The 7,408-nt window shown below is 33.3% G+C and overlaps 1 non-coding gene across 1 annotated transcript; it reads left to right on the top strand.

The window, feature by feature from the left end:
• The first annotated feature begins 4,844 nt into the window (after positions 1-4,844).
• Trnag-ucc lies at positions 4,845-4,916 on the top strand. Its single transcript has one exon. It is a non-coding gene; the product is annotated as a tRNA-Gly (tRNA).
• The last annotated feature ends 2,492 nt before the right edge of the window (positions 4,917-7,408 follow it).

Below are 7,408 nucleotides of genomic sequence, written 5' to 3'. Positions count from 1 at the left end.
TGATCCATTCATCTACTGAGGGGCATCTGGGTTGGTTCCATATCTTAGCTTTGGTAAATAATGCTTCCATAAACATAGTTGTGCTGGTAGCTTGAGTATGGTCTTGTTTGTAGTCTTTTGAGTAAATGCCCAAAAGTGGGATTGCTGGGTCACAGGGGAGCTCTATGTGGAGTCTTTTGAGGAATCTCCATACTGATTTCCAAAGTGTTTGAACAAGTTTACATTCCCACCAACAATGTAGTAAGGTTCCCTTCTGTCCACACCCCCTCCAGCATCTGTTGTTATTAGAGTTCTTGATTATAGCCATTCTAACTGGGGTGAGGTAGAATCTCAATGTTGTTTTGATTTGCATTTCTTTTATGGCTAGGAATGTTGAGCATTTCTTCATGTGTCTGTTGGCTATCCTTTTTTCCTCTTCAGAGAAGTTTCTCTTATTTTTTGGGTAGTTGTTTCTTTGAGAATTTGTTGGGGGATTTAATTTTTTGAGTTTCAGGTATATTTTAGATATAAGACCCTTGTCCATTGTATGGCTAGTGAAAATCTCCCAATCCGTGGGCTTTCTTTTGATCTTGCTAGCTGTGTTCTTTGCCATGCAGATGATCTGCAACTTCATGCAATCCCCATTTGTCCAACCTTTCTTTGATTTGTTGTGTTTTTGGGTCTCCTTTAAGAAAATTTCGGCCTGTGCCAAGGAGACTTAGGGTTTCTCCTATTCGATCTTGTAATGTTTTCAGGGTGTCTGCTTTGACTCCTAGGTCTTTGATCCATTTGGAGTTGATTCTGGTTCAGGGTGATATATAAGGAACTAACTTTAGTTTTCTACAAGTGATTAACCAATTTTGCCAGCACCATTTACTGAAGAGGCTGTCTTTCTTCCATTCTATTTTTTAGCTCCCTTATCAAAGATTAGATGGCTTGGTGTGTGCATTCATTTCTGAATTTTCAATTCTATTCTATTGAGGACCAATTTTTTTAAAAAGAGAGAGATAGGTCTGTTTATCAATCCTGTTTTTACTTCCTTTCTTTAATATATGTCCATTTCTATTCTTAGAGTTTTAAACTTGAAATACCCAGTTGAGCTGTCTGATATCTCAGATCAAACCCGTATTTTTCCATCCTCTTACTGAGCAATTATAAGGTTAGTATCAAGTGACTAGACAATAAGATTAGAGAAAGTAAATTATTAAGAATGTCTTCTTATTAAACATCTTGAACAATGTCTAACTTTGAACCAAATGGAATGAAAAAAATGAACTAAATGGAATGGTTCTTGCCATTAATCCTGGTCATTTGGGAGTCAGAGACAAATGATCATGGTTCAAGGCCAGCATGGGCAAACACATCTCAACCAATAAAAAGGTTGCTGAGTGAAATGCTTATGTCATATGAAAAGCACAAATTGGAAGATTTCAGGCAAGACCAGCTTAAATATAAACAAGCATTCTTATTTGAAAAAAACAAAACAAAACAAAAAGGGCTGGAGGCATGGCTCAAGTGTGAGAAACTGAGTTCAAACTCAACAAAAATTAAAATAAAAAATAACATCAAAATTCCTAGGATAAGGTGAAATCAGGAGTTATAAGAAAATATTTGGCATTGAAGGCATATATTAAAAATGAGTAAAGACTAAATTCAATCATCTAATATTCCACCTTAAGAAACTAGAGACAGAAGCCAGGCACTAGAGTTTCATGCCTATATCCTAACCACGCAAGAGGCTGAGGAATGCAGTTCAAATCAACCCCCCCCCCTAGGAAAGTCAATGGAAAATTTGTGAAGAGCTTACCTCCAATTAACTACAAAAAGATGGAAGTAGAGTTATAGCTCAAGTGGTAGAGCACTAGCCTTGAGCAAAAAGCTCAGGGGCAACACCAAGCCCTGAGTTCAAAACTCACAACCAACACACACATTTATGTAATATAATATAATCTGTTATATATAATGTACAATATAAAATGTATGTCATTTAAGAAAAAAGACAACAGCTTTCTTTTCAGTTGACATAGTTTGTCTACAGAAATCCTACAGATATGAGAAAAACTGAAAACCATAAAACAAAATCTTGAACTTATCAGTGCTTATACCAAGGTTCCAGGACATAGGTTAAAAACAAAAATAATTTAGTTCCCTATATCTTGGCAGAAAAAAATTGCAATTTAAAATTAAAAAAAATTATTAGTTACAATGCTAAATGGTATTAATCGAAAAATATATACAAAGCATCTATATTTTGATAAACATGTCAAGAAAAACAGATAAAATAGAAGATGTTCTATTTTAATGGAAGATTCAACATATTAGATGCCAGTTCATCCCAGATTGATCTGTATCTTCAACACAATTCCAAATCAAATCTTGCCAAGCTATTTGTTGACATTAAAAACTCAATTCTCAGATTTACATGGAAGATAAAACTGTACCTACTCAATGAAATACTGACAAAGAATTAAGTTGAAGAAATGATTCTACCTGACTCTACTTACAATAAAGCTATAGTAATCAAGACAGTATGGTACTGGTGGAAGAGTAAGAACATAAAGCATTAAAATCTAGACATAAATCTAAATAAATCTAGTCTACTGAACTTTGACAAACAAGCATGGGCAATTTAATGGAGAAATGGGCTTTTCAATAAGCAGTGTTGGAACAATTGGCTATCCATATGCAAGAAAATAAGTTTAGATATAGGCTTTTTATAAAAACTAACTTAAAATGGATTGTAGACCTAAATATAAAACATAGTATGCTCAAACTTCTAGAAAACAACAGAGAAGAAAAATCTAAAATTGAGTTTGGTAATACAGTTTTTAAGTACACCAAAAACACTTCCATTAAAGAAAATAGATTAGTTTGAGTGATTAAAACTAAAAGTACACTATAAAGGACACTGGAAAGGAATCAAATTATGAACCATGAAACATATATCTAATGAAGATCTAGAGTTCAAAATATACAAAATAATTTTGAAACTTGATAACTCCATTAAAAAATTTGGGAAGCCACACTGGTGGCTCATGGTTTTAGTCCTAGATAACCAGAAGGCTGAGATCTAGGAGGGCAGAGTTCAAAGCCAGCATAGACAGACAAGTCTGAGTGCTCATCTCTAATTAAATTTTAAACAAGGGTTGTTACTCAAATGGTAGAGAACAACAAAGCCAAATAAAAGTTGGAGATCTTTAACTGGCACAAAAATAAAATAAACAAGCAAAAGTTCTAACCAGACTATTCATCAGAGGACATAATGGGGAAAGCAAGCACATGAAAAGATGCTCTTTATCATACATCAACAAAATACTATACATGCAAACAATAGTGAAATTAGTTCATGCCTATAGCAAACCTAAAATCCAAACCTAAAAACTTAAAGAAAATTCAAAGGCAAGTCAGGTATTAGAACAGAAATTCTCATTCATTGCTGAGAGAAATGAAAAATCCTACAGCCACTTTGAAGGCTACTATAAATATAGTTTAAGCTGTTAAGTAACTAAACATAGGATTACCATATGATCAACAACAGGTCTTCACACAAAAATGTGCATGTGAAGCTGCATCAGAATCTGGGAGCAACTAAGATGTCTTTTTCAATAAGTAAGTGAATAGGTAAACTGTAATAAATCTATACAAAGGATTATTACTCATCAATAAAAATAAATGAACTATCAAGACATAAAGAGACTCAAAGGAACATTAAATACCATATACTGTATAGCTCCAATTATGACCCATTCTTACAAAGCAAAACGATAAGGACAGCAAAAAGATTAGTGGTTGTCAAGGGTCCTAGATAGTTGAGAATCGACTACCATAGAGTCATAGAGGATTCTATTAAGGTGGTGAAACTATTCTGCATGATATTGTAATTATGGGTACATGACATTATACATTTATGAAAACCAATATACTTCATAGTACAAAAAGAAAATGAATGCCAATTTTTAAAAATCTCTTGAAAGTTTAGGGAACTTAGCCTGGAATGTAGAATGTGACATGATAAATACATACATGATAAATACATAAAACTATCTCATAGAATGGGAAAAGTGGAGAGGAAAGCTGATTTGAGTAACCATGGAAATAAGTAAAACTAAAGGCAAAAAAAGCTTTCCCTAAGTACTATACTTGCTCTGGTTTGGATAGGTGGATCCTGAAGGTTATTATCAACAATCCTCCTATTCTTTTTCCTTTGGACTTTAGCAAAAAAACAAAAAACCTCTCTCTATGGACCCAGGACCAACATTATCATCCAGATGACTCAGAAAGCCAGTACTCCTCAAATTGTTAAAACTTTACAGAGCATTTACTCATCTAAAACAACTTCATACTTAGGGTCTGCATCCCAAATTTCATTTCACATACCTCTCTCAATTTTACATTATCCCTCTGGATTACTTGACAAATGAATGCATTAACACACATGCATACACACTTGGAAACCTCTGCACTTAGATTTAATCAGTCTGAGGAAGTCTCCTTCTGAAATACCCTTGCTCAGCTGTCAGTCACCAAAACATCCTGGAGAGTTTTTCCAAAATTCACAACTTTGCCATAATAAATGAAAACATTTTCCCTTCAAATAGAATATTAGCCCAGCAAACCTGTTTATTGATTGTTAAAGCTTCCAATAAGTTAACCTCCTACTTCAGTTTTTACTTCCCATTCTCACTTTTTAGTCATCCACATAAAGGCTTGCTATAAATAGGGATAAGTTTTGAAATTTTTATCTTATTAAATGATAAATTGAGGGAAAATGTAATAGAGATATACTACAGAAGTGGTATCTTGCACCAATGAATTAGTGAAATTTTTTATAAAAAGATACAAATAAAAATTAGACAATAGGGCGGGCATTGATGGTATAGTGGTTAACATAGCTGTCTTCCAAGCAGTTGGCCCGGGTTCGATTCCCGGCCAATGCAGTTCACTTTTCTTGCACAACTGAAGGATTCAGAATGGCCTTTTCATTTCCTCACACTTCTCTTTAAAAAAATTAGACAATAGGACTTACTACTATGGCATATTTGGGAAATATGACTGTTTAGTGAGAAGAATTGTTATAGATGAAGCATGAATAATCTTCCAAACAGAAACCCACCCAAAATATGTGCTTGGGAAACTCAGTATGCATATGCCACTCATATCAGAGTGGGGTGTAAAGACAGAAGAGGTGCAAGAAACTACCGACAATTCCTCAGCTCCTAAACTACTCAAAGTGCTTTTCAAATACATATGGCACTAATGAATTACAAAACTTTTAAATGAAACATACACCTTATTATTTCCTTAGTCATCTTTTAACTTCTTTCCAAAATAACAAGTTCTTCAATAAAGATCGTTCTATAAAAAAAGATATATATACTCACTGAAAATAAAAATAAAGAAAATGCCTGAGTACAATATAAAATCTAAAATAACTTTCTCTTCCCAAACCATAAAATCTCCCAGGAAAAATTTGAAATAAAGTAGTCATCTTTCAGAAGTTAGTCAAAGAAATTGAGGTTTAAGAGGACACTAAATTTAACCTGCATACACTTGAATTGCTCTTACATCTAGGAAGGAATGTTCCACATTGAATTTATGAGTTTACATCAATTTATTTATGAAATAGTTATTCTATAAAATACCATTCATTATATCTTTACTTTGCACACCATCCTTAAGAGGAATTCTTCCTGAATAACTCTAGGGAAAAAGGAAATGAAAGTGTGTGTTATCAAATGTTCACTAAGATGAAATTTGCACCAAATGTTTATGAACTCAAATTAATATAATACATTTTTTGTCAAAGAAAGTTACTTCGTAAGTCAGAAATAGGTAGAATGAGTACATGCCACTTAAAATTGATTTTTTAAAGAATGATTTTACTTTACTTTAAAATTCAATAATTTAAAAGCAATGTTCTCCCCTTTGGCTGTATCTCTATATTAAGATGAAGCTCTATTTATCAGGTAGGTTTTCTTTCCATAGCAATAGGATGAGTCACTGGCTGTGATATATTCCTTTGTATATTTTCCATGTCTAAGACTTATGCTAGTAATGATAGTGTATCTTACATTCTCTCATATTTTAATTTTCAATTAAATAAAACTAATTATAACAGATACTTTACCAAACATGTTTAAACTACACACAGGGCAAAGAAACCAGTATTAAATAAGTGCTATCTATCTATCTATCTATCTATCTATCTATCTATCTATCTATCTATATATATGGTTAGATGAATGAAGAAATCATATTAATTATTTTAATCTTCTCAACAATTCTCTAAATTATGTAACAACAACTACTTTTTGTGTGAAATTCAGTCCTGAGGTTTGAACACACGGCCTGGTCCAAGCTAGCACTTTACCACTTGAGCCACGGCTCTACTTCCATCATTTTTATTGATTAATTGGAGATAAAAGTGTCAAGGTTTTCCTGCCTGGTCTGACTCTAACTGTCATCCTCAGATCTCAAATTCCTGAATAACTAGGATAACAGATGTGAACCACCAGTGCTAGGCCAATAATAACTTTCATACAAAAGAAAAACAGATTTGAAATATTGCACAAAAGGTAACTATTACATGATAAAATTATTAGAGAACAATTTTGTTATCTTCCCAAGACACAATCCTTCTACTTCTACAGTCTCACATATGTGTTGCTATAAGATTTATAATCATAAAAAATAGAACAGAATGAACATTATTTCATACTCATGTAACAAGCTCAGAAAGCAGCTGCATTGTGTACAACGTTTTTCTGCAAAATGCCACTGAACAGCTCTTCATAGTGGCCATACTGTTATCTATTTAGTTTGAGATAAGATTCTCACAGACTTTCTTGCCTGGGCTGGCTTCAAACTGTAATCCTCAGTCTGAGTAGCTACGATTTCAGCTTTGAACCAATGGAACCTGGCTTGTGATATCACTTTTCTGTGGTCCAAGAAACACAACTTCAATGCCTCCCTCACTTGAGAAAGTACCCCACTTTAGAGCAATGAGAGTAGCTTCCGAGAGTATATGTTTCCTAAAAGCCATCTGTTTTTCAAATTTTTTTTTCAATTTTAACCAAAAAGTTTCTCATAAGTGTACAATCCCTAATATTTCCCCAAACTATTTCTATATCCACAGTTTCTATGTGAACACCATTTTGATGAAATGTTTTCATAACTACTAAACAAGCACTATGGGAAGTTCTCCATAATCTAGTTAAAAAGTACAAAATGTTATGGGAAAATGAACGATGAAGAACTATCTCTAGATTTTGTTTATATCTCTCCTCAGTGGGCTCTATAGAGAAAAAAGATCCTGTGGATTACTGGAGAATAAAACTATTCCTCCATTTCTTCAAGAAAGAATCATTGAGTTGATGTCAAATATAAATGATGTAGACTCATTTGGTTTCCCCTTAGTCTGGATGTTTCT

The sequence above is a fragment of the Dipodomys ordii genome, unplaced genomic scaffold, assembly GCF_000151885.1.
Source record: "Dipodomys ordii isolate 6190 unplaced genomic scaffold, Dord_2.0 Scaffold5, whole genome shotgun sequence".
Taxonomy (NCBI): domain Eukaryota; kingdom Metazoa; phylum Chordata; class Mammalia; order Rodentia; family Heteromyidae; genus Dipodomys; species Dipodomys ordii.
Note: the sequence above shows the minus strand (reverse complement) of the source record. Positions and strands in the feature narration are given on the sequence as shown.